General features: G+C 50.1%; 1 protein-coding gene across 3 annotated transcripts in view; it reads right to left on the bottom strand.

The window, feature by feature from the left end:
• Positions 1-20,096, bottom strand: part of WNT5B (Wnt family member 5B) — a 116,724-nt gene extending 96,628 nt beyond the window's left edge. For 2 of the 3 annotated variants that reach the window (XM_084766123.1, XM_084766122.1), the window contains exon 1: positions 19,426-19,762. The gene's annotated coding sequence lies outside the window, so the exon portion shown is untranslated. Of the gene's footprint in view, positions 1-19,425; positions 19,763-19,974 lie in introns of those variants that run through there. The other variant, XM_084766126.1, reaches the window with a different exon arrangement.
• Between the last annotated feature and the right edge of the window lie 4,953 nt (positions 20,097-25,049).

Below are 25,049 nucleotides of genomic sequence, written 5' to 3'. Positions count from 1 at the left end.
GACCTGGATACAGACTAGTGATTACTCAAGGGCTGGAAAGTATGGTGAGGGAAGGATTATAAAAAGGGATCCCCAAGCCAGCCGTGGTGGCGCACGCCTTTAATCCCAGCACTCGGGAAGCAGAGACACGTGGCTCTCTGTGAGTTCAAGGCCAGCCTGGTCTACAAAGCCAGGACAGCCAAGGCTATACACAGAGAAACTCTGTCTCGGGAAAAAACAAAAAACAAACAAACAACAAAAAAAGGGATCCCCAATACCTCACAGAACCTCAACAATGTATGGCATATGTATGTCCTAGTCAAAAGTAAAAGTAATATTATTAAGAGGCATAGCGTAACCACCTCAGTACCAGCGTAACGGAGATCTAGACAGCGTGTGGTGGTGCTGAAGGAAGAGGACACGCTGATGGACCCCCAGAAGGAAGGAAGCTCCTGAGACAGCTACCTGTAACTCACCCACACAGCACAAATGCGGGCAGGTTAAAGGGTGCCATCGTCTTTCACTCCAGACACACTCCTGTCCGGTGTCTATGCCCACTTCTATCTCGCCTCCCAGGGTCATTTTGTGGCAATTACTACCCAATTTCTACCCTACATGGCCAGAGTTCCCTGAAGACAGTCATTGTCCTGTTTATACTCAGGATAGATGCAACTCGTCAAATAAACACATTCTCCAAGCAATTCCATATACCTTCCTTCCTTTTTTTTTTTTTAAGGTTATAACAGAAATGTTTGGGTTTTTTCTTTCTTTTTACATTTTTTTTATTTATTATCATTTATTCACATTACATCCCCTCTAGCTTAACTTCCTGTTCCCACCCTCCCTCCCTCCTCCACCCTATTCCCTCCCCTAGACCTCTGACGGGGGGGGGGGGGGGGGGGCTCCTCCCTCACCATCTGACCACAGCCTATCAGGTCTCATCCAGGTAGCCTGCATCCCCTTCCTCTGTGTGCCTGTAAGGCCTCCCCGCCAAGGGGCAGTGATCAAATCACGGGGCACCAGAGATCAGGTCAGAGGCAGTTCCTGCTCCCCCTCCCCACATGCGGAGAATGAGCTGCCCATCAGCTACATCTAAGCAGGAGCCTGGGTTCCCTGCATGCCAAACTTCCTTGAAGACAGTCAGTGCCCTGTTTACAACTTTCGGGATAGACATCAAATTCAACGCGTCCCCAGACAATTTCATATACCTTTCTCTCAACCCACCAACTCCTAGTCTATTGACACAAGTGTTGTAACTAGGTTTGAGTCCACCAGACCTAAATCCATGCTGCTGTTCATGATCAGAAGGCAGGTCTTACACCCCGCCCCTGCAATGGCCTTCTATCTGGGCCACTCAGCTTTCACTCCCTGGGTGGGTGAGTTCTCCCATACTCTCACCAGGTCTTCCTGTCTGAATATCGAATAGACAAGGCACCAGCCAGAGGCCATCAGCGAGAAAACCCCGACTCACTCTCACAATCCCTGATGAAGCCTCAGTCCTCGAAGGCACCATGTTGGCCAGAGCTGACATCCTAGACGGCAGGCAGGCAGACACACACTTTACCACAGAGTGCAAATTTCAGTGCTGTCTGCGAAATTATTCACCACAAAACTGTTATTGTTCCCAACGCGGTCACAGGTGTGTACAGACTCGCTTCGGTAAAGTAACACATGGCTGGCACTGTCCACGCTGACTTTAACTGCTGCGGCCTCAAAGACACCACGGTTCAGTGTTCAAAGTCTCACTGGTTCATAGAAGGCGAGGAAACCAAGCAATATAAAGTGTATACCAACGAACCAAAGGTTCATACCCACAGCCACTGTGACTCCAAATTTTTCTGCAAAGCAACAACCAGGAGTCTCATGGAAGCCAGGAAAGGTCAGTTTACACAGGCAGATGAAGCTGGGTCCCATCCTACGAACAGAAATAACCCTGCAGCTAAGAGAAGCAGAGAACGCTGGGGACCAGTGAAGCAGATCATAAGCCACTCGGGCCTCAGGACTAATCTACTCTCTAATTTGTTTGTTTGGTTTTTGAGACAGGGTTTCTCTGTGTAGCCCTGGCTGTACTGGACTCGCTCTGTAGATCAGGCTGGCCTCGAACTCACAGAGATCTGATTGCCTCTGCCTCCCAAGTGCTGGGAGGTGTGCACCTGGATTGACTAATCTACTTTTCAAAGGATAATCCTTAACACACACACACACACACACACACACACACACACACACACACACACACTTATTTATTTTTGTTTGCCTTATGTATGTGTACCACACCACATAAGGTGCTCTGGAGGTCAGGAAGGGGCACTGGGATCCCCTGGAAGTGAAATTATGGGTCATTGCGAGACATGTGGGTGCTGAGATCTGAACCTGTGTCCACTGTAAGACGAGCCAGTGTTTTGACCACTGAGCCATGTTTCCAGCTCCCATCAAAAGCCTATCTGAAAGGCCCTGTCTAATAGGTAGTTGGCATTTCTTGGCTTTCTTTGCAGTATAGAAAATAAAAGTCTAATGTAGCCCATAGCCCCTAGCCACCTGGGAGACTGAGGCAAAAGGTCACTTGAGCTTGAGAGTTAGAGACCAGCCTGGAACAGCAGGCGCGACACCCACAGCATCTTCAGGTCAACGAACTCTTGGCCGTTGTCTTCACTGTCTCAGTATTTTTATTTTTACATAGAGTCTCTAGGCTGAAAGAAGTAACTAGAAAGTCCATTTATTAAGTAGCTAAGGCCAAATAGAAAGTGTTGGTGAGCGAGGGGTGCAGCTCAGTGGTGGAGCCATTGTCTACCGCCTGTGTAGCCCTGCAATCAGTCCCCAGAGAGCAAAGAACTACTTGTGTCCCTGTTACTTAGTTACCATTTGAAAGAATGATAGACCTGAGTTGAAAGAGAACTACTCCATTCTTAAGCTAGCCTCCCAAACTCACAGAAGTGAATTCTCGAAACTTCCTTTAGCGACAAAGATGCTGGGGCCTAGAGTTTAGTGACTCCCCAAGGCTGTGGCTAGTAAGTGGCTCTGGTTTGTATCTCAGAGCACTCACTGCACCTTAAAAAGGCCAGGCATTGGTAATGTCAGAACATCCTGCCTCACCATGCAGAGTCACACATTAAACAACCTGTGTCAAAGGTGTCCCTGTTTTTACATCATGTTGGTGCACATGCACAAGTGCATGCGTGCGTGTGTGTGTGTGTGTGTGTGTGTGTGTGTGTGTGTGTGTGTATGTGTGTGTGTGTGTGTGTGTGTGTGTAACCAAATATGCCACAATAAACAAGATGGAGAGGGAACAATACCAATAAATATGAAGAAAAAAAAAGGTGGTTGATTGTGGCGGGCTGGATGAGGTGGCCAAGGGTAGCCAAGTCCCATACACACAAGCTGCCCCTGGCCATCCAGGCTGTGCAGTGTGCAGGGGATTCTGGGAGAGGATCTACTGAGGACTGCTGGTTTTCATTACCCAAACACAACTGCCTTCACCATAGGGCCTGGGCCAGTGGCTGCTAAGGAGCTAACCACAAGTGCGCTGCAGAAGCTCCACCACAGGGCAAGAGTGGCTGAAGGTGGGGACAGCTGCCTGACACCTGATGAGGATTTGGTGTCCAGGGAAGACAACGGGTGGAGTCACCGTGACTGGTAACAAACTATCTGTCATGACCATCATGGTAGGAGTGCTGGGTAGCAGCTGAAGGCAGCGCGCCAAGTCCCGGGATGGTTCCACTGCATCTCAGGGCACAGATTTCATTTCTGTTCTAACAGCCAGACCCAGGGAAAGCCCCACTTCTACATTTAGTGTATGGCGTGGGTGTGAGCCACACTGGCCAGTTATCTGTCCTAAAAAGGCCTTTCATTTCTGCTCACAAGAAAGCATCAAGTATGCTGGAGCGAATGCAGCTCCCACAGGAATGTATTAAAACCTCACCTTGTATGCCCTCCCAAGGCCAAGACCTCAGGAGACCCGTATAGGCTGAGCACTGGGTGGCTGACAGAAAGTGCATCCCCAGGAGTTTGGCCGAGGACAAACTCAGAGAGAGTAAGCAGGCCGGCCATGCCGCAGTGCGGCTGAGCCCTCAAGCCTGAAATGTACAGCAAGTTAAGACCACAGGAGGCAGAGACCTCAGATGGCTGGGGTTGCTTGTGGGAGTTCCACGGGAGGCAAACCTGTGCAGAAACAACCCAGGGCTCAGGAGCCCCAGCAGGGTGGGTAGCTTAAGATGGCATGAGATGTGTCTCCCTTCAGCTCACACCCCTCAGTGAGATGGTCATAGCCACGAATCCCAGACAAACGGTCACTCCTGAGAGGCCTATGCCACCCCAAGGCCACACGGCTAGTTCCTAAGTCCAGACACCCTCACCTTGGGGCTTGTCATCTCATTATAACACAAGCAGACAAACAGCAAGAGAGAGCAGCGTGCGTGTGTCACATCCACGTGTGAAGCATAAGCTGCTGTTATTGGTTCTAGGAAAATGCGTTCCACAGACACAGCTGCAGTCCGGCACAGCTGGGCCTCACCACCCAGGGACAAGCCTGTCGCTAGAATGGGATGGCAGGGACGCTCTTCAGGGTGTTTACCGTGACTCTAACATTCCACTAGACGCTTCAGTGACCTCAGGCAGGGCTCCCATTGTCTCTAGTGGTGCCATGAAGTTCAGAACTAAGTTTATTTTGCATTTCCTCAGAAGCAGCGCACCACAGCCTTGGGGTACGGGTCTGTTGCAGAATGTTCTGGCATGCAGAAGCCTGGGCTCTGCCTCAGCACCACAAGCCGCCACTAACAACAACAAATTCCACGTGCCATTCTGCACCTTCCTGGGCTAAGGAGAAGAGTCATCACTATATAAAACGATGCTTGTTTCTACTGCAAAGAGATTAGTTTTGTTTTTTGAAGGATTTTTCACTCTTCTCTAGCCTTCTAAAGCCATGAAAAGGCGCTAAGGTGTAAGCCCCAACTAACTGTGCATTCTGAACGCCCTGAGACTCTGGCCCTAAGCAGGAGCCTCATTCCAGCAAGTTCCCCAGTCAGCACGATCAGACAGCCCAACATATCTGTCCCAAAGGAAAATCCCCAAGCTTCTGATCCCACTAGAAACCTCATGGACACAATTGACACATATATATTTTTTTCTATGAACATCAGAAGATTTACATTTTGCTAATTTATCAATCTGGGTCTCATTTTCCAAGCACCTGCAGGCTGTTTCCTCCGTCAGTAACTAATGAGAAAGCAGCACCAGGTCTGGATCGGTGATCACTATTCAAACTTGTCTTCAGTTGAACAGACAATGAACCCAAAATAAGTAACTTGGGAACCTCCGAGTGGTATTTGCAAATCATATCCCTGATGCCTCTGCGATAAGATGAACATTCCGTTACTAAACAACAGGGCGATCTGAGTAGGCTTTCTCCAAAGAAGATGTGTGAATGGCCTGCAGGCCCTGGAAAGACTCAAAAGCATTAAACAGCAAGAAGGGAGGGAGTGGGAGTGTGTGTGTGTGTGTGTGTGTGTGTGTGTGTGTGTGTGTGTGTATTGTCTGTCTGTATGCGTCTGTGAGTGTGTGTGTGTTGTGTCTGTGTGCATCTGTGTGTCTGTTTCTGTGTATGTCTGTGACTGTGTGTGACTGTGTGTGTGCTTGTGAGTGTGTGTGTGTCTGTGTGCATCTGTGAGTTTGTCTGTGTGTTGTATCTGTGTGCATCTATGAGTATGTCTGTGTGTGTTCCTGTGTGTGTCTGTGAGTATGTGTGTTTGTGTGTGTGTGCTGCTGAGGATGGAACCCAAGTGCACAACAGGTCATCACTCTATGCTGAGACACACCCACCAGTGCTTCCTCATTAACCGTTTTGGGCAGTGTAACCAAATCAGACCCACGCCATCCCTGCTTGGGCTGCAGTAACAAAATAGTCTTTTCTCATAGTTCTAGAGAGATCAGCAGTGCAAGACCAGGGAAGCTTACATGGTCAGGGTCTGGTAAGGGCTCTCCTGCGCTTATAGAAGGTCTCTCATGGAAGTCTCAGTACTGCCTGCTTCTGCAGAAGACCAGGGTTCTTCTGCAAGGCAGCTCACAAACAGCTTACAACTCCAGTTCAAGGAGATCCGCCGCCACCAATGCTGACTTCTGACCTCTGCCGCAGCAGAGAGCGAGAGGAAGGCAGAGAGGAAGAAGGGAAAAAAGAAAGAGAGAGGTGCCTTTGTATCAGTAAATCAATCCCATCATAATACTTATAGGAGTCCAATTTCCGTTGCTATGACAAAATACCAAAGGCTAGGTGATGTATAAAGAAAAAACCTTACTTGGCTCATTGTTTTATAGTATTAAAGACCCAGATCAGTTGACCCCATCACTTTGGCCTTTGTGAGGGTTCCCTTGGCCTTTTCACTCATGCCGGTTAAAGGTTAGCCTGTTCTACATTGTGAGTTCCAGGGTGGCGTGGCTGGGGAAGTGTGTATGAAGAACAGGTCACACAGAAAGGCTGGAAGCCAGACAGAGAGCAGGAATGAGCTCTTGCACAAGAAATCTCTCAGGATCTAACAGTGGCTTCATGACAACTACATCCCTCCTTCCAAGGACAGCATCCTTAATGACATGATTACCTTACCCTAGGTTACACCTCTCAAAAGGTTCTACCAGCTCCCAAGACCTTACAAAGGACCAGATTTCTATCACACAACCCTGAGAGGGCTCAAACCACAACCAGTCCAGAGTAGGGCTCAAGACTCTCGACGTCATCTAATCTGTTACTTTCCCAGAACTCCAAATATACTGGCCTTGCATGGTGACACATCTCTTTAATCCCAGTGTTCAGGAGGCAGAGGCAGATGGATCTCTCTGAGTTCAAGGCTAGCCTAGTCTACATTGTGAGTTCCAGGCCATCCAGGGCTATGTAGTGAGATTCCCTCCCTCCCCCTCCATATATATGCATATTTTCATATACACACATATATATACATACATATGTGTGTATACATATTCATAAGAGGACTGTGGCTTCAGCACATGGATCTGAGGGGGTAATATGAGCATGATCCTATTACTACTGTAAAATTCTAGATACAGTTAGCTTACAAAGTAAAAAGGTTAATTTAGCTCATGGTCCTAAAGGTACCAGCCCTTTGCTATAACCCTTTGGTGATAGCTCCATACTGTGGCAGAAGTGCAGGGCAGAGCAAGCCATTTGCCTCACAGTAGAGGCAGAGCTAGGGAGACCGGACAGGCCCAGTCCCATAACCTCTTCCAGGGCACACCCCTAATAATCCAAGAACCTGCCACAAGGTTCCACCTCCCAAAGGGCCGAAGCATGTCCCCCACCAGAACAGCCTGGGGGACAAGTGTTTAACACACAGACCTTTTGGGGACACTGGCTTCATTTTGCATCAAAGCACACACACACACTAGGGGGGCTATAATTCACAAATCAGCAACAAGGGCGTGGCTAAATTAGAATCCGCACACTGTTAGTGAGAAAATGCTAAAGCTATTTAGAAATACAGTCTAGCATTTCCCCAAACATCATGACCAGCACGTGCCCCAATGACTCTATTCCTCGGTATCCCCCAACATAAAAACTTATATTCGCACATTGCCAGTAACACTATTCACAATAATTAAAAAGTAGAAACAACCGTAAATGCCTATCAGTTGGTGAAAAGATAACTACCAAGTGAACATTCTGGGAAATTATTTGGACACAAAGAGAGGAAACAGTAAGAGCAAGCCCTGCTACAGTCTCTGAAGGAGCTGGGTTTGTGTCCTGTTGGGCTGCTCGATGCTTGTGCTCTCTGCGGTGGCAAAGGGTCAGAGCAGCCACACTGACACAAAGTGATGAGTCAGAAGCTGAACTGTTAGCCCAAAACAAAAACAAAACCAAACAACCCCCCCCCAAAAGAGCTAATAAAGTCAGAGGTTTGTTTTGTCGCTGCGCTTTCAACACTGACATCAAGGGTCTTAACCATGCGGGGCAGGCACTCTCTACCACAGCCACATAACCTTGATTTTAGAACTTATTCTATGATAGGGTCTCACTAAATTGCCTAGGCTGGCAATCCTCCTGCCTCAGCCTCCTGAGCAGTTGCAGCACTAGGCCTAACCAAATCCAGGAATTCACAAACAGATGAGTGCTATACCCAGGACTCGGATCCTCAGGAGAGGGGCTGAGGGTGAATGCACAGACAATAAAGCATTTGTTTCCTGTCGTAAGGACACGAGCTCAGATCTCCAACATCTAAGCAAAATGGCTGGAGGACGTGATGCTCCTGTAATGCCAGCGCCGGGGAGTGGAGGCAGAGGGTCCTGTGGTTCCCTGGGAAGCCAGGTTAGTAGCTCCAGGTTCAATGGGAGATGCTGTCTCAAAAAATAGGACACTCAATGTCAATCTCTGGCTTCTGCATGCATGTGCACATGTATGCACAGAAATCATTCCTCACACATATGCACACAGAAAGAAAGTAAATTTGCTAACCAGTGTGTAGGAATCAAACCAGCTAATGTAGTTAAAATGTCAGGATCAGAGGATGGAAATGGAGAAGGAAAATGCTAGAGTGAGTAACTGCCAACGTTTTCACAACTTTGATTAAAAAAAGAAAATGCAGAGGGCGGTGGTGGCACATGCCTTTAATCCCAGCATTTGGGAGGCAGAGGCAGGCAGATAACTGCAAGTTCGAGGCCAGCCTGGTCTACAAAATGAGTCCAGGACAGCCAAGGCTACACAGAGAACCCCTGTCTCGAAAAACCAAACCAAACCAAAACAACAACAAAACCCCACCAGCTTGTACATTGAAATAGCTTTAAGAGCTATAAGCAAAAAAGAACCACGTTGAGACACACCATGAACAAGCTGCTAAAAATAATATCTTGGAGACAGAGAGATGGCTCAGCAGCTAAGAGCATTTACTGCTCTTCCTGAGGAGCCAGGTTCAAATCCCAGCACCAACACGACAGCTCACAATCATCTATAACTCCAGTTCCAGAGGAACAGACCCTCTCTCCTACCCATGCAGGCAATATACCCATACACATAAGATACAGTAAAAAAAAAAAAAAAGGAATGAACAAAGTCTTAAAAGCAGAGGCAGCAGAGGCTACGTGGGTAACTTGGCTGGTAAGGTACACGCTACACAAGTTCAGTTCCCCTTCACCCACTGAAGAAGTCAGATGCAGCAGTGAGTGCACTTCTATATAGTTGTGCTATGAAGCAGGGGCAAGGTGGGTCTCTGGAGCACACTGGCTGCCAGCCTAGTCAACTGGTAAGTTCTACATTTAGTGAGATCCTGCCTCAAAAAATAGAGTGGAGAGAGTCTGAGGAAGACACAGAGCACTGACCTCTGGCCTCTGCATGCACATGTGCATACGTGCACACAAATGTGCACTCGCGCGCGCACACACACACACACACGCACACTCACACACAGTGGAGGCAGCAGGTGATGATATGCAGGAGCAATGATTTTTTTAAGACAACCAACGTCTCATCAAAACTCAAAATGCTGAAAGGAAAGATAACAATTTTTATATCCAGAAGAATAACTCAAAACCAAGAACGCAATAAACACATTTCCAGATAGATGAAAGCTGAGAGGCCGCTACAGTAGACCCACACCACAGGGATGCTGAAAGTGAATCTGCAGACTGCAAACGGATGGATGTCCAGATCAGAGCAAGAGTTGGAAGTGTAAGTGTATGAAGGCCTTTCAAAACTGAAAGGCAACTGACCAAAGCAGAAATATTAACATTTAGTCATAAAGATATGACAATGTACTAAGGTGGGGAGACAGAAATGGAATTTTCCTGCTGTGACTTAGCTACAGCGGCCAAGTGTGTTTACAAAGAGATGTGAGTTAAGTGTGTGTGCAGTTAACCGTGAGCAAGCACCATAGAGACTAAATTCTGCAGGGGAAAGATGGAAACTGAGTAGCAACATGGTACTTGCACTGAGCCATATAAAACCCCCATTAAGTGATTAAAGCTAGCATCACAGTAATATGCATGTTGGCGTGAGGTGCTCCAGTGCGGCCTGTGTTATTCTTTTTTTTTTTTTTTTTTTTTTTCTGAGACAGGGTCTCTCTGTGTAGCCTTGGCTGTCCTGGACTTGCTTTGTAGACCAGGCTGGCCTGGAACTCACAGCGATCCACCTGCCTCTGCCTCCCGAGTGCTGAGATCAAAGGCGTGCACCACCACCGCCCGGCCGACCTGTGTTATTCTTAACAGAATGCATAACCATGTGTGAATCCCAAGAAACACCATGCAAATCCTAACTGATGGAGGAATCTGCATACAGGAGTAAGGGCCGAGGGTGTGGCTCAGTGATGGAGCGCTTGCCTAGGATAAGACCCTAGGTTCCATCCCCAGCACAGGGCCGGGGTGAAGGAAGCAGAGTCAGGGGAAGCCAGGGTAATTGTTACAACTTAGATGTTCAATGTCTCCATACTGAGGAAGTGTGTCACGTTGGAGAAGATTAGAAAGACACAAGAGGGGACAGCTAGATGGCTCTGTGGGTCAAGGAACTTGTTGCCAAGTCTGATGACTTGCATTCTGTCTCTAGGATGCACATGGTGGGGAGAGAGGACCAACTCCTGTTAAGTCGTCCTCTGACCTCTTTATGCATACCCTGGCACACATACTCACCTACCATAAACAAACAAACAAATGCTAAATAAAATAAAAGACCATCCAAGAGCTGGGCAACACTAGCATTCAGGGAGCTGAGGTACAGCAAGATTGTGAGTTTGAGGCTAGCCTAGGCTACATAGGAAGACCTCGTCAAAGGAGGAGGAGGAGGAGGAGGAGGAGATGAGGGTGACAGCAACGTGGCAACTGAGCTCAGTATGAGATGGTTTATTGGATTTAGAGCCAGAAAAAATAAAAGACATTTGGGACAAATTTGGGAACTTGAAATAAGGGCTAGGTTTTACCATTGAAACTGTAACACGTTAGTTTCCCGTTGAAATGCAGTGTTGTCGGGTGAAATGTTAGCAACGGGGAAAACTAAGTGAACGGCATGTAAAATTGTCTGACCTATTCTTTCAATGTTTCTGTAAGTTTAAAATTACTTCAAAATAAAAAGTTCAAAGGTGGTGTTTGATGAAAATAGACTGAGCTGGGCATGGTGGCCCACGCCTTTAATCCCAGCACTCAGGAGGCAGAGGCAGAGGCAGGTGGATCACTGTGAGTTCGAGGCCAGCCTGGTCTACAAAGCAAGTCCAGGACAGCCAAGGCTACACAGAGAAACCCTGTCTCAAAAAATCAAAATCATCATCATCGTCGTCGTCATCATCATCATCATCATCATCATCATGTGGAGAGCAGTGGAAGACACACAAGCTCTATATCTTCCGTCTACACAAGCATGCTCACACAAGCACACATTATCTCCCCCAGCCCCGCAGGCACACACACAAACGTGCACACACAAACGCCCAAACTGTGGAAGTTAATCTGGAACAACCATGGTGGCTGGAGAGATGGCTCAGTGGCTAAGAGCACTGCCTGCTCTTCCAAAGGCCCCGGGTTCAATTCCCAGCACCCACATGGCAGCTCACAACTGTCTGTAACCCCAGGATCTGACACCCTCACACCAATGCACATACATTAAAATTAAATAAAATATTTTTAAAAATTGATCTGGAACAACCAGATAGAAAAGATAATATGCAAATGTCGGTAATAAAAAGAAACGAGCCATTTTGCAGAACCCAGATAGGCCTTAGAGATTTTACCAGGCAAAAGAAGCTGAGTAGCAAATGAGAAATCCCCAGTTCTGGTATAATTCAAGTGATATGGAATTTTGGGACAGGTAAAATTAATCTACAATAATTCAATCACCCCAAGGCCCTGAGGTCATGGTGTAGTGTACTACGCTGAGCCCCGGGGTTCCGGGTGTAGCTTGCACACTGTGCTGTAAAGGGGACTTCGCTGTGAGCGGAAAGGATGTCTTGTGGCTGAGGGGATAGTTTAATGAGCATTTCCGTTTGTCCCAGTTTATTGACTTACACACATCTAGTGTGCACGTTTCACTGCATGTAAGTTACATGTCAGTAACATTGATTGGACAGGAAAGGGGTCCTGGGGACATACTCAGCGGCAGAACGGTGGCCTCACATGCGTGGAGGCCCTGGCCCTGGCCTGACCCTTACCACGCTTCCCACTGCCCTCTACAAGTAGCAACCCTACCACTCTGTGGCAAAGCAGGACAGGGCCAGAGAAAGAGGCATAAAGTAGGCAAGAGCCTCTTCCCAGCCCAAAGCTGTGGAAGGAAGCCCAAGTGTGTTCTCAGAGGCCAGCATTCCAATGAGTCAGAGATCAGAGGGGATCCATCCCCGACAAAGGGCTTTGCGGGCTAGCCTTCCTGGCAGTAAGAGGCACCGTGGGATGCTTCCTAAGACTCAACCATAGCACCCCTAACCGGGTGCTCCCGGAACCCCGCTTATAAGGATATACTTGAAGCTGTCTGCTAGGGCTCTGACCAGGGTCCCAGCAAAACACGCTGTACGTATGGAAAACGCAGTGTTGCCTGAGTCAGGCTACGTGGAGCTTATTAATGCCTGTTTAAGTGTGAAAATAACACCCCGCCTCCCAGACATAGCAAGCTGCTGATCACACCGTAGACCTGCTCGTTGGCCTGACGCACAAAGGCATTCTTTGTGGTTTTTCAGAAGCGTGATTAGGCCAAACATTTTCCTGAGCACTTTCTATGATCGCGCCCTCCCGCCCTCCCCACCCCCCTCACCCCCCTCGCCCCAGTGCATTCTGTGTGAGCACTCAGGGTTGGCTTCATTTAATCCTTACACCAGCCCTGGAGAGGCGCTCACAGGTGAGGAAGCTGCCGTCAGTGTCAGCAGGGCTTGGGTAACCCACCGAGGTCACGTCCTCACACTGGCACCCTGTCACACAAGGTCCGATTTCCCAAGCACGGCACATAATGAGTTAGACCCCCTCTTTCATGACAAAGACGTTGCTATGAATGATATTCTGACTGACATGGTTTCTGATGGCAGGGCTGTGAAACCATCAAACATTACGTGGCTTGGGGGGCGGGGCTACACTTGGCTTGAGAATGTAACTTCTTTTCAGTCCTTCGGGATACTATTTCACCTCACCAGACAAGCTGCTACAAAGTTTTCAAAGCCACTCCTAGAAACACCAAACAAGAAGACAAATGCCAGGTATGAGTCACCCGGGGCTGTGCTTTGTCAGTGGATTCAAAGAAACCTCTGGGTCTCATTTCCATTGGGCACATCCTACAGGTACGAGCAGCACCAGGCACCAGTACCATTTGCTGGCTGTGCTCAGGCACACCTCTTCATCTGATCCTGACAGCTCCGGAATCAGGCAGAGGCATGGGGCAGTGGCTGCATCTCGGATTCATTTACAAAGGAAGAGTGGAAGCTTCATACGGCTTCATTCACAGGCCCAAGACCCCATTTTACACAGGGGCAGAAATCCTAGATTTCTGATGCCCAGAGCCCAGGATCCTCAAGTGTCTTGGGTCCAGGTAGCCTGGGGTGACATGCCTTTGCTTAAGACTCCCTACATTAATGTAAACTCTTAGTCAATAGATGCCCAACGTGAAGGTGACGCTTTAAATATCTGGCAAAAATCAGGCCATTTCCAAAGAAATGACACAAAGTCACCGTAGGAAACAGTGCTCAAGGGCATTGCTTTGTTTTACTTAGCCCAGTATTACTATTATTTTGTACACTTTATAAAGACACGCATTCCCATTTAGGCTACCAGATTGACCTTAAGGCACACCCTCATGTCCTGTATATTAATGTCCTTAGCACTAATAAACAGGGTGCCTGGAGCTCGCTTTCACAGAGTGGGGACTAGAACTTGGGAAGCAGAGGCAGAAGATCTCTGCAAGTTCAAAGCCAGCCTGGTCTGTATAGTGAGTCCCAGGCCAGCCAGGGTAACTCAGTGAAGCAGTCTCAAGTGCCAAACACCGAACCAAATAACAGACATTCACTGGGCACTTTTACCTCAGATACAGTTTAACTCTGAGGAAGCAGCAAAGAACAAGATGAACAGGGAGGGGGCAGATTTGTAGCAAGGGTTGCTAAGTGGCCAAGACAGCCTCAGAAGGTGGCAGAGCACAAGGGTTCACACACCATCAAAGCGGTGTCAGAAGCAGGTGAGAACTGTGTGGAATGAGGCTGGCCTTGGGGCGGGGGGGAGGGGGGGGGAAAGGCAGGAAGTGAAGGGTTTTGCTGGCCATGGTACTAAGGTTTTAGGTTGGTGAAAAGTGGGGGGGTATTGCCCGGAAGCGCGAAAAGTCTCTACGCACAGCAGACATGACGCAGAAAGAGGCTAGAGCCATTTGTAGTGGCCCAGTCCTTGAACCAACAACTTAAAGGATTCTTAGCTGAGCTCTGACAACTGAAGGATTTGATCCATCCCCCTAGATGTGGCACACTGGAAATGGACCTAATATAGGCTAGAGCTGGGGCCCTGCTCTGCCAGCCACAGACCCCCACCTGACAGCCCTGTGCTCACTGTTCATCTCTTAGTGGAAGGACCCCGCCAGTAGCCAGCTTTTTTACATCTCCAAGGTTTTGGCATGAGCTTTAAAACCATGAGTTTGAACGCCTTTTGGTGGGGATGTACTTCCAGGTCAGGTGTAGGTTATGCGCCTCCTTTCACAATTGGGGTGTGTGTCCACATGTGTGTGCGCGAGCAGAAGTTACGGGACAACTCGGTGGAGTCGGTTCTCATCTTTCCATCTTCACTTGGGCTCCAGGGATTTGAACTCTGCTCCCGGGGGTTACACGGCACGCTCCTTTACCTGTTGAGCTCCCTTTGGTTGCATTTTACTTGAAGCTAGCAGGATGCCGATGCAGGTGGCAGGTCTGGCGTGAGTGCCACATATAAAACGACAGAGCCGCTGCTTTCTTATTTCTTCTTTTTCTTTTTCTTTTTCTTCCTATTGTTGCACTGCTGGGAGTGGAACTCAGAGCCTCATGCACGTTCTCCACCCCTGAGCTGATTCCAGCCCCAGCAGCTTCCATCTTTAATGCAGGTCACCAAGAAAGTGGTCCTTAGAACCCACTACGAAGGTCAGGACAAGCGCTACAGAGCTCCAGGCATGGGCCAAGGCCTTACACACCACCTTCATCCCAACCTGCCTCCAGCCACACAGAGGGTAGCTATGAAGGTACTGTTTCCAGACTACAAATATGGAAACTGAGGCAAAGAAGGCCGGTACCCTGCCTCACCTAAGAATGCAGAGCTGGTAATAGTGGTCTGACAGTGGGTACATACCCAGGCCTAAGGAAGCACCATGGAGCCTTAGCATCCATTTCTGCAGCCCCAACTTGGTCTTTTAAATTTTTCCTTCGATTTATTTTCCATTTCATGCATGTGAATGTTTTGCCTACGTGTATGTCTGTGCACCATGTACCCGCTTGGTGCCCATTCAGAAGCAGGCATCTGATCCCCTGGAAACAGAGTTACAAGTGGTTGGGGGCCACTGTGTGGGTGCTGGGAACTGAACCCAGGTCCTCTACCAGAGCTGCTGTGCTGTGATCTTAGCTGCTGAGCCATCGCGCCACCTCCACCTCCACCTCAGCGTGTTCTTGCTCCAGGCTCAGAGAGTATCATCCTGAGTCCCCGTCGCATCCCAGCCTTCCCCGCCCCAGGACCCCCCACGTCTCAGCTCCCAGATGACACCCTTCTAAGGGACCATGATCTTGACTGATGGCCTCAAACCCCAAACAAGACTTCCGTGAAATATTTAGTAATTCACTACTGAAGATTTCCCAGGAGAAACGTCGCAACACACGTGGGCAAAGTGTGTACTCCTCACATCACACCCGAGACGGGGGTCTCAGCAGTGATCTGACCTTCCCAGCATCCTCCTTCCCTCTGGGATGAGAGGAAGTCAGGATACCAGGCTCCTCCCTACACCTGTCCTGAGGAACGGCTCACAGGGAGGCAGGAGAGGGGCAGCTGCTACGTGGGGAGCTCTGGGCTTCCTCACAATGTGAGCAAGCGCACTGAGGGTTGGCAACATCAGGATTGCCACCAGCTCAGCCCACAACAGCTCTATGACGTTCTGTACTGTGTGTTGCTCTGTGACTATTTCCAACGTTCTTGAGAGGTTCCTTGGGAAATTCTGAGTGAAGGTGTATTAAATACTGCCCTCCCACAGGACTTTGGCAACTCTAACTGGACAAGTTGGTGGGGGGAAGGGGAGCTTTGGAGGCTGCAGTTGGGACACCAACCTTCTAAGCCACTGCCTTTTCTAACCCAAGCTTGGTCACTGTCCACTGACTTGGCTAGACCCACTCTGAGCTCAGAACCACACGGGCGGGAACAACCACTTAGGAGTTTATATTCTGGGTTCAAAGAAGCTACTGAGAAGAAAGGACAGTACACTGTCAAAGAATGAACTCCAAATAAAGACAAATTATTTAACCTTTTACATAAACTTAAAAACCCCCCAATGAGATGCCTAAATTGCAAAACAAACGAACAAAGAACAATAAAGCAGGCACCTGTCTCCAAGTCACTTGAAGATATAGACAGAGAAAACCCTGTCATAATCTTCAAGATGCCATCTAGCCACAGACCCCTACGAGGCCGGACCAGGAGACCAACCTAAGTCTCTAGAAGTGTGACCACAAACCTTGCTCCTGAGACTGTGCTTTGTGAACCGGCAACCGCGAGAGGACAGGGCCCAGGCCCTCCTCTCAGCCCCCTCCCTCACCTCTAGCGGGACACACCTCTGGACTTCCGCTGGCGAGCCTCCCACCCAGGCCTGGGCCACCACACAGTAACTTCCACAGACTGCAAGGGCAAACGATAGAGGAACAGGGGACGGAACTGAGGGGGCCGTTAGGACAACCTGCTTTATAGAAAGTCAGTAAGTGCCAGAGAAAAAAAGGCACACACACATCCCACCTCCAAGACAGACATGAGGACAAATACCCAAGGGAAACACGGACACACAGGTCAGGGTACACAGGACAGGCGAAGTCTTTGGGATTTGAAGTTTTAGGGTGCCAGATTCAGAAAAATACCTCTTAGCAGCCCTTAGTGGTTGTCGTGATGCCAGCACCATACTCGATTGAGGGGACCCCAGAACCTGAGAGTCAGTGACCCCTGAGGGCTTGCAGCAGCAGCCTCTGACGAGCTTTCCTCAAACCTTCGTGCATGGCATCTGGAAGGGCGTCAGGGCAAGGCTCCCACCAGTACTGACCCAGGTTCCAAATCAGCCCTCAGGGAAGAGTTGAGTAGAAAGCCACAGGGGCGGGGAAGCAGGGAGGAGAGAGACCAACTTTAGAAAGTCTGAAAGAAGACTCACACACAGCACAAAAAGACCAAACCGTAACCACAGGGCCATAGTCAGGAAACGCAGCCACAGTAGCCGGCCAGTGGTCACAGCGGACGGGGAGCCAGGGGGTCAGGCTGGGATTCAGAATGCAGAGGTTTAAATTTAGCCAGGTAAACAGGCGGCCCAGGGATGGCGGTGGCTTTAGAGCAGGGCAGTCACCTGCTCTCGGGCACCATGGGTGTGTCTTGCTGAGGGGAAAGGCATAGCCAGAACTGAACGCACAGCAGGTCCACTGCTGGGACTCCATCAGCAAACTGCTAGGAGGAACATGCAGGTGTGCCTCAGAGAGAGGGTCAGGCCCTCAGACTGATCACCATCTCTGTACCCTGGATCCTCTGGACTCCTAGAGACAGTCTGAAAATCCTCAACAGAAACCAGCCTCCTCAGACGCCTGGATATATGGCTCCCAGCAGGTTTTTTTTTTCACATTTCCTGCTGCCCCAAGTCATGAGAGGTTGAATTACAACCACTGCTTATAGCACGCCTGCAATACCAGGACTTGGGAGGCAGAGGCAGAGGCAGAGGCAGGCGGATCTCTGTGAGTTCGAGGCCAGCCTGGTCTACAAAGCGAGTCCAGGACAGGCAAGGCTAACACAGAGAGAAACCTTGTCTCGAAAACCAGCCAACCAAGCACTGCTTATCACATCACAACAGAAGCCCCAAGGACTACACATGAGGTGTGGGGTTTGGTGGATGCTGAAGACTTGTTTAGAAGATTGAGGAGATGAACGATAACGGTGCTAAAAGGAATCAGGAGAGCAAACTCAGAGGCACGGACTACTCCTGTGGCACTGTACGACGTCAGAATAGAGCAACCGGGAGCCATCCTAGAAGTCAAAATCGTAAGGCGCCAGCCTGGCCTCTGCCCCATTGAGAAAGAACAAACAACAAAATCCTTTTGGAAAAACCCTAGCTGGGTCAGGAATGGGCTGAGGGGACTTGGCCTAGCACGCTCAGGGCCCTGGGTGCCAGCCCCAGCACTGCAAACAAGCAAACTAAAATCTTTCAGTTGCCTCTAGACCAAGAAGAGGAGGAAGGAAAGACACAGGTGAAGAAGAACCCCAAGATTTGTTTTTTCTTTCACAGCGTATGTCTCTCAGAAATTTTAGGAATATTCTGTTAGTGTGAATCCATGCAGCAACAGGGGTCCAGGGGAAGATGCTCCGGCTTTCTGAGAGTGTACCCCCCCCCCTATTCCCGGGACCCTGTGCTGCCTCACCAGTCACAAATGAGGAACCCTAAGTTTCCACATGGGCCTGCCTGAGTGCTGGTATCTGGCAAGGAGTAAGCCCCTGCGTGCTTGCTATCTCTCAGCTCCTATACTGACAGCAAGGGAGCCACAGTTCTGGCAAATGGGAGCCTGTCTCCCAGGTGGCCTTTTTTCCCCAGGTACCAGGCTGAAACTACCCAGGGTGGCGGCCTCTGAAAGCTTTGCCAGCCATGGCCTGGTACCAAAAGCAGCGGAAAAGGACCTTGGTAATGTGGACGTCAAGCTCTTCCTCCTCCCCACCCTGCCCCATCAACTCACGCTGGGCCTGAGCCACCTCGGTCTCTCTGCCTGCAAAACAGAACCAATTGTTCTAGAAGCAAAGTGAGCAGTGTCCAACAATGACTTGGGAGGATGCAATACCCAAGAAAGTTGGGTCTGACCAGAGTGCTGGGCCAGATACCCTCGGGGCGGGCGCCCCGTGAGGATGGAGAAAGAGGTGCAGAGAAGCAACAGAGAACCAGACAGTACCACGTCTCCAGGGTGCGACCCGCTCCAGCCTGGGGCAGAAACTTGGGCTAAAGTCATCCCTTCGCAGTACCTGTCTGGGACACCCCGAGCCGTTCGTAGCGTGGAAAACTGCAGCTGGGCCCCGCGGAGCCTGGAAAAGCAGAACAGCTCCCGGCTCATGCTTCGCGGAGGCGACGCGCAGCGCCCGGGGTGCCATCTCCTCTCCTGGGCACTCAGCGAACAAGCGCGGAGCCCCTGGACGCCCGCGCCCCACCTGCCCGCGCCAGGCACCCGCGCGCGGCCCCAGCTTTGTTCGCAGTGGCCCGCGGTGCCGGTCGCCGCGCGCCCCTTTCCCGCCACCTGGCCGCACAGCGCCCTCGGCCGGCACTCGGCCGACTCCCGAGCTTACCTGCGGGGGCTGCGGCGTCGAGTCGGCCGCGGGACGGGGCAGCCCGGGCTCAGCGCGCGGGCCGATGGCGCAGCCGCCCCGCACTCCTCATCGGCGGCGGGAGTCTACCCGCCCCGAGTGCCCGGTCCGCCGGGAGGGGCGCAAGGAGCCCGGAGCTCGGGCTCTACCGCAGACTGCGAGGGCTCAGCGGCGTCCCCGCCCGTCCGTTCGGGCGCCGCCACCCGGCTTGAGTCGCAGGACCCCGGGAAGTTTCCGCCCCGAGTTAGCGGCGCGGCGGGCGGCCACGGCTCGAGTGCAGCGCCGGCGCGGGGCGCGCGATCCCGGGGCTCCGCCGCCTGCGCCCCGCCCCGCCCCGCGCCGCGCCGCCTCCCCGCCCCCCGCAGCCCGCGGCCGCGCGCGACGCCCCCTCTGGAGGGCTCCTCCCCGGCGCCGGACCGGCCCCCCGCACCTGCCTCCAGCGCCCCTCCGCGCCCACGGTCCAGCAGGCTCTGCCTCTGCGGGGACAGAACACAACTGCGCGTGGATGTGGAGCGCTGACGAGTGACTTACCAGTACGCTTTGGAGCCTGAAGCTGCGGAGCGACCCGGGAATTTTTCCACTCTGCAAACCCAGATCTCCCCTTCGCGATCGGGACCCACACAGGCGATTCTCAGACTGGGACTCGGATGCCTGGATTGTTCTGGAGGGAAAGACTTATGTCACGGACTTAGGGCTGGGTTTTTCTCCTGATAAACACGAGGCACATAAAAGGACCCTGCCGTTAGCCTGCAAAGGTCACTAGAGGCCAGTGTTTGGCCTTAGCTCAGAGCAGAATTTAAACACTTTTATGGCGGTTCCTATAGTCTGTTAGTCTGTAACCTCACCGAACACCACAGTGAGCTGCTCAAAGAACCAGGAAAGGCGAAAGGAGTTTGTAGAGGTTTCCGGGAGGCCAGGCCTCCAGCTGGTGGCAGGACCCTGCCCCAGACCCTGGTTACAAGGTGCCTATCAAGAGCACATGATCTGAGTCCAGACTTCAGGCTGTGGGTGAGTTTGTCACCCTCTTGAAGAAATTGCCTCTGAACTCAATGCAGTGACGGCAAGGAAACACCAGTAATAATCAGACTGTACTTTTGACTTAAAAACCAAACGAGGTGACAGAATCCCCTTTCCGAGGTCAGGGACGACAGAGAAGTTTCGAGCATTAAAGGGACCAGGAATTCATCACATGGACGAGGTATAAGGAGCTGTTGTTCGGGGGGCCTTTACAAAAGGAAGAGCTAAGATGTTTTTAGCAAGTGACCCCCTAACTGAAGAGAAAAAGTCTTGGAATTGGGGAAGCAGCAGCCCAGGTACCCTGTGACTTTTCTCACTTGGGAACGAAGGCGGTTTACGAGACCAGGTCCAGCCAGTAAACCAGTGCCTTGTGATTGTTCCGAGACCCTGCCCTCTCGGGCAATCTAGTTCAAGGGCTTTATCCTTGGGGACACATGAGGCGAGGAGAGAGCTGCCTAGAAAAGGCATAAAATCTGAGTTGGCTTTGTCTCCTTACAAACAGGCCCCGCTCTTTCCCTCTAGTGAGGCGTTCTTTCTGGGGGATGGGTGCTTTGTGGAAGTTTGAGGAAAAAGCCTGATGCTGGAGGCGGTAACCACTCCAGAGTTCCACCTGGGAATAGAACCAGCAGGCTCTATCTGGGGTTCCGTTCATGCGGTCTCACCATCCGGAAGCTGAAAGTCTAAAGAAGAGGCTGGGGGAGGCCGCCGACTTTGACCAGAACGCACACACGGGGTCGGTCTGGCAGGGTTGGAGCCTTGGAGACAAATCTCTGGGCATGTCTTTGAAGGATTTTCTGGGCTAGGTTACGTGAGGGGAAAGAGCCACACTAAATGGTGGTAAGAATGAATAGAGGAGATCTGACCATGGATGTAACGTAGCCAGCCACCTCACTCCAGGCCATGATGACCAAAATAAACGCTTCCTCAATTAAGCTGCACAGAAAAGTGATTTGTAGGCCACCCTCCTCAGCCATGTTGTTGGCATTGTTTGTTTGTTTTTGGTGTTGTCCACTTCTCCCAAATCAAACACGTTCTTAGTATGTGAGGTATAAAATGAAGGAAAGGGGTCAGGAGTGGTGGCACCTACTTTTAATCTTAGTACTCAGGATGCAGAGGCAAGTAGGTCTCTGTGAGTTCAAAGCCAACCTGGCCTATAAAGTGAGCCCAAGGCCAGCTGGTTTACAAAGTGAGTTCCAGGCCAGACAACACTACACAGTGAGACCCTGTCTCGAAAAGACAAAATAATAATAGAAAATGATATATAAAAAGAAGAAAAGGCAAGTTTGGCATCAGCTTGGGCTGCACAGTGAGATCCTGTATCAAAAATAAAGAAGAAGCCGGGCAGTGCTGGCGCACACCTTCAATCCCAGCGCTCAGAGGCAGAGGCAGGCAGATCTCTCTGAGTTTGAAGTCAGCCTGGTCTACAGAACTAGTTCCAGGACACACAGGGCTACACAAAGAAACCCTGTGCCCAAAAACAAAAATAAATAACTAAATGGCGGGATGGGGAGAGGGTGCGCAGATGGAAGGGAAGGAGGGCAAGACAAGGAGAAAGCAGGAAATAATAGTTGGCCCTACAGGGATGCTTAACAACTCTGGCCAACAGCCACACTTGCGGGGCGGGGTGGGGCGGGGCGGGGCGGGGCGGGGCGGGGCGGGGCAGGGCAGTGGCGCAGGGAGCTCTTCTAAGCAAGAACAACTGCAGAGGAAGGGGGACTCCTTAGCTCTTGGGAACTTTCTAATCAGTGTACCCTTAGATTAGTTGTTGGCAGCCCCGAGGCCATGGGGAAGACCTTTGGGCAGTGCTGGCACTCTATGCGGAACACCCTGGTGTGGTATTCCTCCAGACCTACAAAGGCTGCTCACCCGGACCTTCGCAAAGGGTTGTTCAGGATGCACAGAAAACGTCCCCTCCCAGGAGAGAGGGTGGGTGGGGAGCACTGACCCATGAGCCTGCAAAAGCTACAATAAGAGCATGAGGCAAAGCTGATGACTTTCAGTCCAACAGCTGTTCTCCAGTCCCTGACCCGCCAGTGCACTTGGTCTATAGCATTCGTCGGCTGCTGGTTTTCCCTGTATGGCATAGAAACTAGTGTTTTCCTAAGAATAAGAGCTCTCACGTACCACTCAGGGGTTAGCAGAGCCACAATAGCCAGGACAAGTGGGGGCCTGTTGGTTAAGGGGGGTTCTACTTATACACCTTCCAGCAGTATATGTGTCACAGTTTTTCTTCTGTTGCTGTGATAAAATACCCTGGCAAAAGCAACTTGAGAGAGGAAAGGCTCACTTTGGCTCACAGTTCCACAGGACTTACCACCCACGACGCTGGAGAAGGCACGGTGATAGTAGCATAAAGCCAGCCACTGCGTTGCATCAGCAGTTCAAAGCCAGAGACGAAAGAGGAAGCAGGGCTGAGTTGTCACGTGTCAAGGCCGGGGCTGGAGAGATGGCTCCTTAGTTGAGAGCACTCACTGCATCAGCCATGTATGCAATACACATGCAGGCAAAACACTCACATGTAGGGGGGGAAGAAGCCACCAAACTCAAGGCCCACCCTCCCCTGGTGTTGTACTTCCTTTTTTTTTTTAAGATGTATTTATTTATTATGATTTATTTATTTATTATTATGTATACAATCCTCTGCCTGCATGTGCACCTGCAGGCCAGAAGAGGCCGTCAGATCACATCATAGATGGCTGTGAACCACTGGGAATGAACTCAGGACCTCTGGAAGAGCAGTCAGTGCCCTTAACCGCTGAGCCATCTCTCCAGCCCTGTGTTGTATTTCCTCGAGCAAGGTTTTACCTTTTGAGGGATTTACAACCTTCCCAGACAGCAATGCCAGATAGGAAATGAATGCTAAGACATTAGCCTATAGGGGAACATTATATTCCTGGTGTCAAAAGGCTCATGGGTATCTCATGATGCAAAATACATTAATTCAGCTTCAAAAACCTAGACTCTTTTTTGTTTGTTTGCTTTTCTTGTCTTTTTTTTTTTTAGACAGGGTTTCTCTGTGTAGCTTTGTAGACCAGGTTAGCCTTGAACTCACAGAGATCTGCCTGCCTCTCTCTCCCCAAGTGCTGGTTTTACAGGTGTGTGCCAGCCACGCCTGGCTTGCCCATAGTCTTTAACAGTTCCAACAGTATTCAAAAGTGTAAAGTCAGAAGTCTCTTCTGAGACTCAAGGCAATTTTTCAGCTGTGACTACCTGCTTAAAAATAAAATGAAAACTTACTACAACAGCAGCAGAAAACCAAGTTGCGTTACTTCCAACAGATGATTGGATGAAAGAAAGGAACAGGAGGGACATAGCGAGGAAGGACTAGGCCGAAGCATGTCTGAACCCAGCAGGCAAAACACTGGTATCTAGGACTCTTAACAAATTATCCGCTCCACAAGGCTTGGGTGATTCTGCCCTTCCAGCTTTGCTGCTTGCAGCTTCCCCCCCCCACCCCCCTCTCCTTGCATGCAACTCTCCTGGGCAGACATACCATGATGGTGGCATCTTCAACATATTGGAGTTTTCATCATAATCCAGGCTTCATCATCACAGCTTCGTACAACAGCCTCTCAGAGCATCCTTGCAGGGACTCCAATCCTGTCTCTTTGTCTGAAACTGTGGAATAAGAATCCATGACACCACCTCCCCATCTTGCATTCTTCATGTCTACAAAACCAGTACCCAGTAGAAGACTTCCTTAGGTAGTTGCTTTTCATGAGGAGGAAACCCTTTAAGACCTTTCCTTTCACAAGCCGGACCTTTAGTGGGTAGTGTCTTGCCTTTAGGTCACCTTTCCTGATGTGCCAGTACAGAGCAGATGGCTTCTCCGTGACCGTGCCAACCTCTTTAACAAGTATGCTCACCTTTTCAGCATGTGTCATGGCTGCAACCTTAAAATTCCTAGTGCTCTTTTTCCCCTCGAAACTGTACATTTTAAAATTTTCTTTCTGCTGTACTATTGCTCTTTTCCATTGTAAACCTGCATAAGAATAATAGGTACCATCTGTGGCACAGTCTCAATTATTATTCTGTTTTTAAAAGGTCTTCTGCCAAAAAAAAAAATATTGGGCTAGTATTTGTTAACTCGGCCTCACACAAGTTCTCAGGACAAAGGCAGAATGCAACCAGGCTCATTATCAAAATATATCCCCCAATGGCCTCTATCCCAGTTTCTGATAGAGTCCTTGGTCTCCTCTGAACCCTCCTGGGCCAAACCTCCACTGTCCCTGCTTCCCTTGGTCTTTTGGTCTTCCACACTCCCAGCAGAGCATCACACTGAGACCTACTTAAAGCATTGATGGGCTTTCCCAGCCTAAGATCGCAAATGTCCCCATATTCCTTCCATAAACCCATTCTAAAAGCCTCTGCACCCACCACATGGCTAGGTTTATCATAGCAACAACCCCACTCCTGGCACCAATTTCTGTCTTGGTTTCTCTTCTGTTGCTGTGATAAAATATCCTGACAAAAGCAACTAACAGGAGAAAGGGTTCATTTTGGGTTGAGGTTTGACACGTTGGAGAAAGCATAACAGCAGAAACATGAGACTGGCCCACCACATTACATCATCAGTCCAGAAGTCGAGA

Source organism: Acomys minous, assembly GCF_964271855.1.
Source record: "Acomys minous genome assembly, chromosome: 17".
NCBI classification, from domain to species: domain Eukaryota; kingdom Metazoa; phylum Chordata; class Mammalia; order Rodentia; family Muridae; genus Acomys; species Acomys minous.
This window is presented reverse-complemented; position numbering and strand designations above follow the sequence as displayed.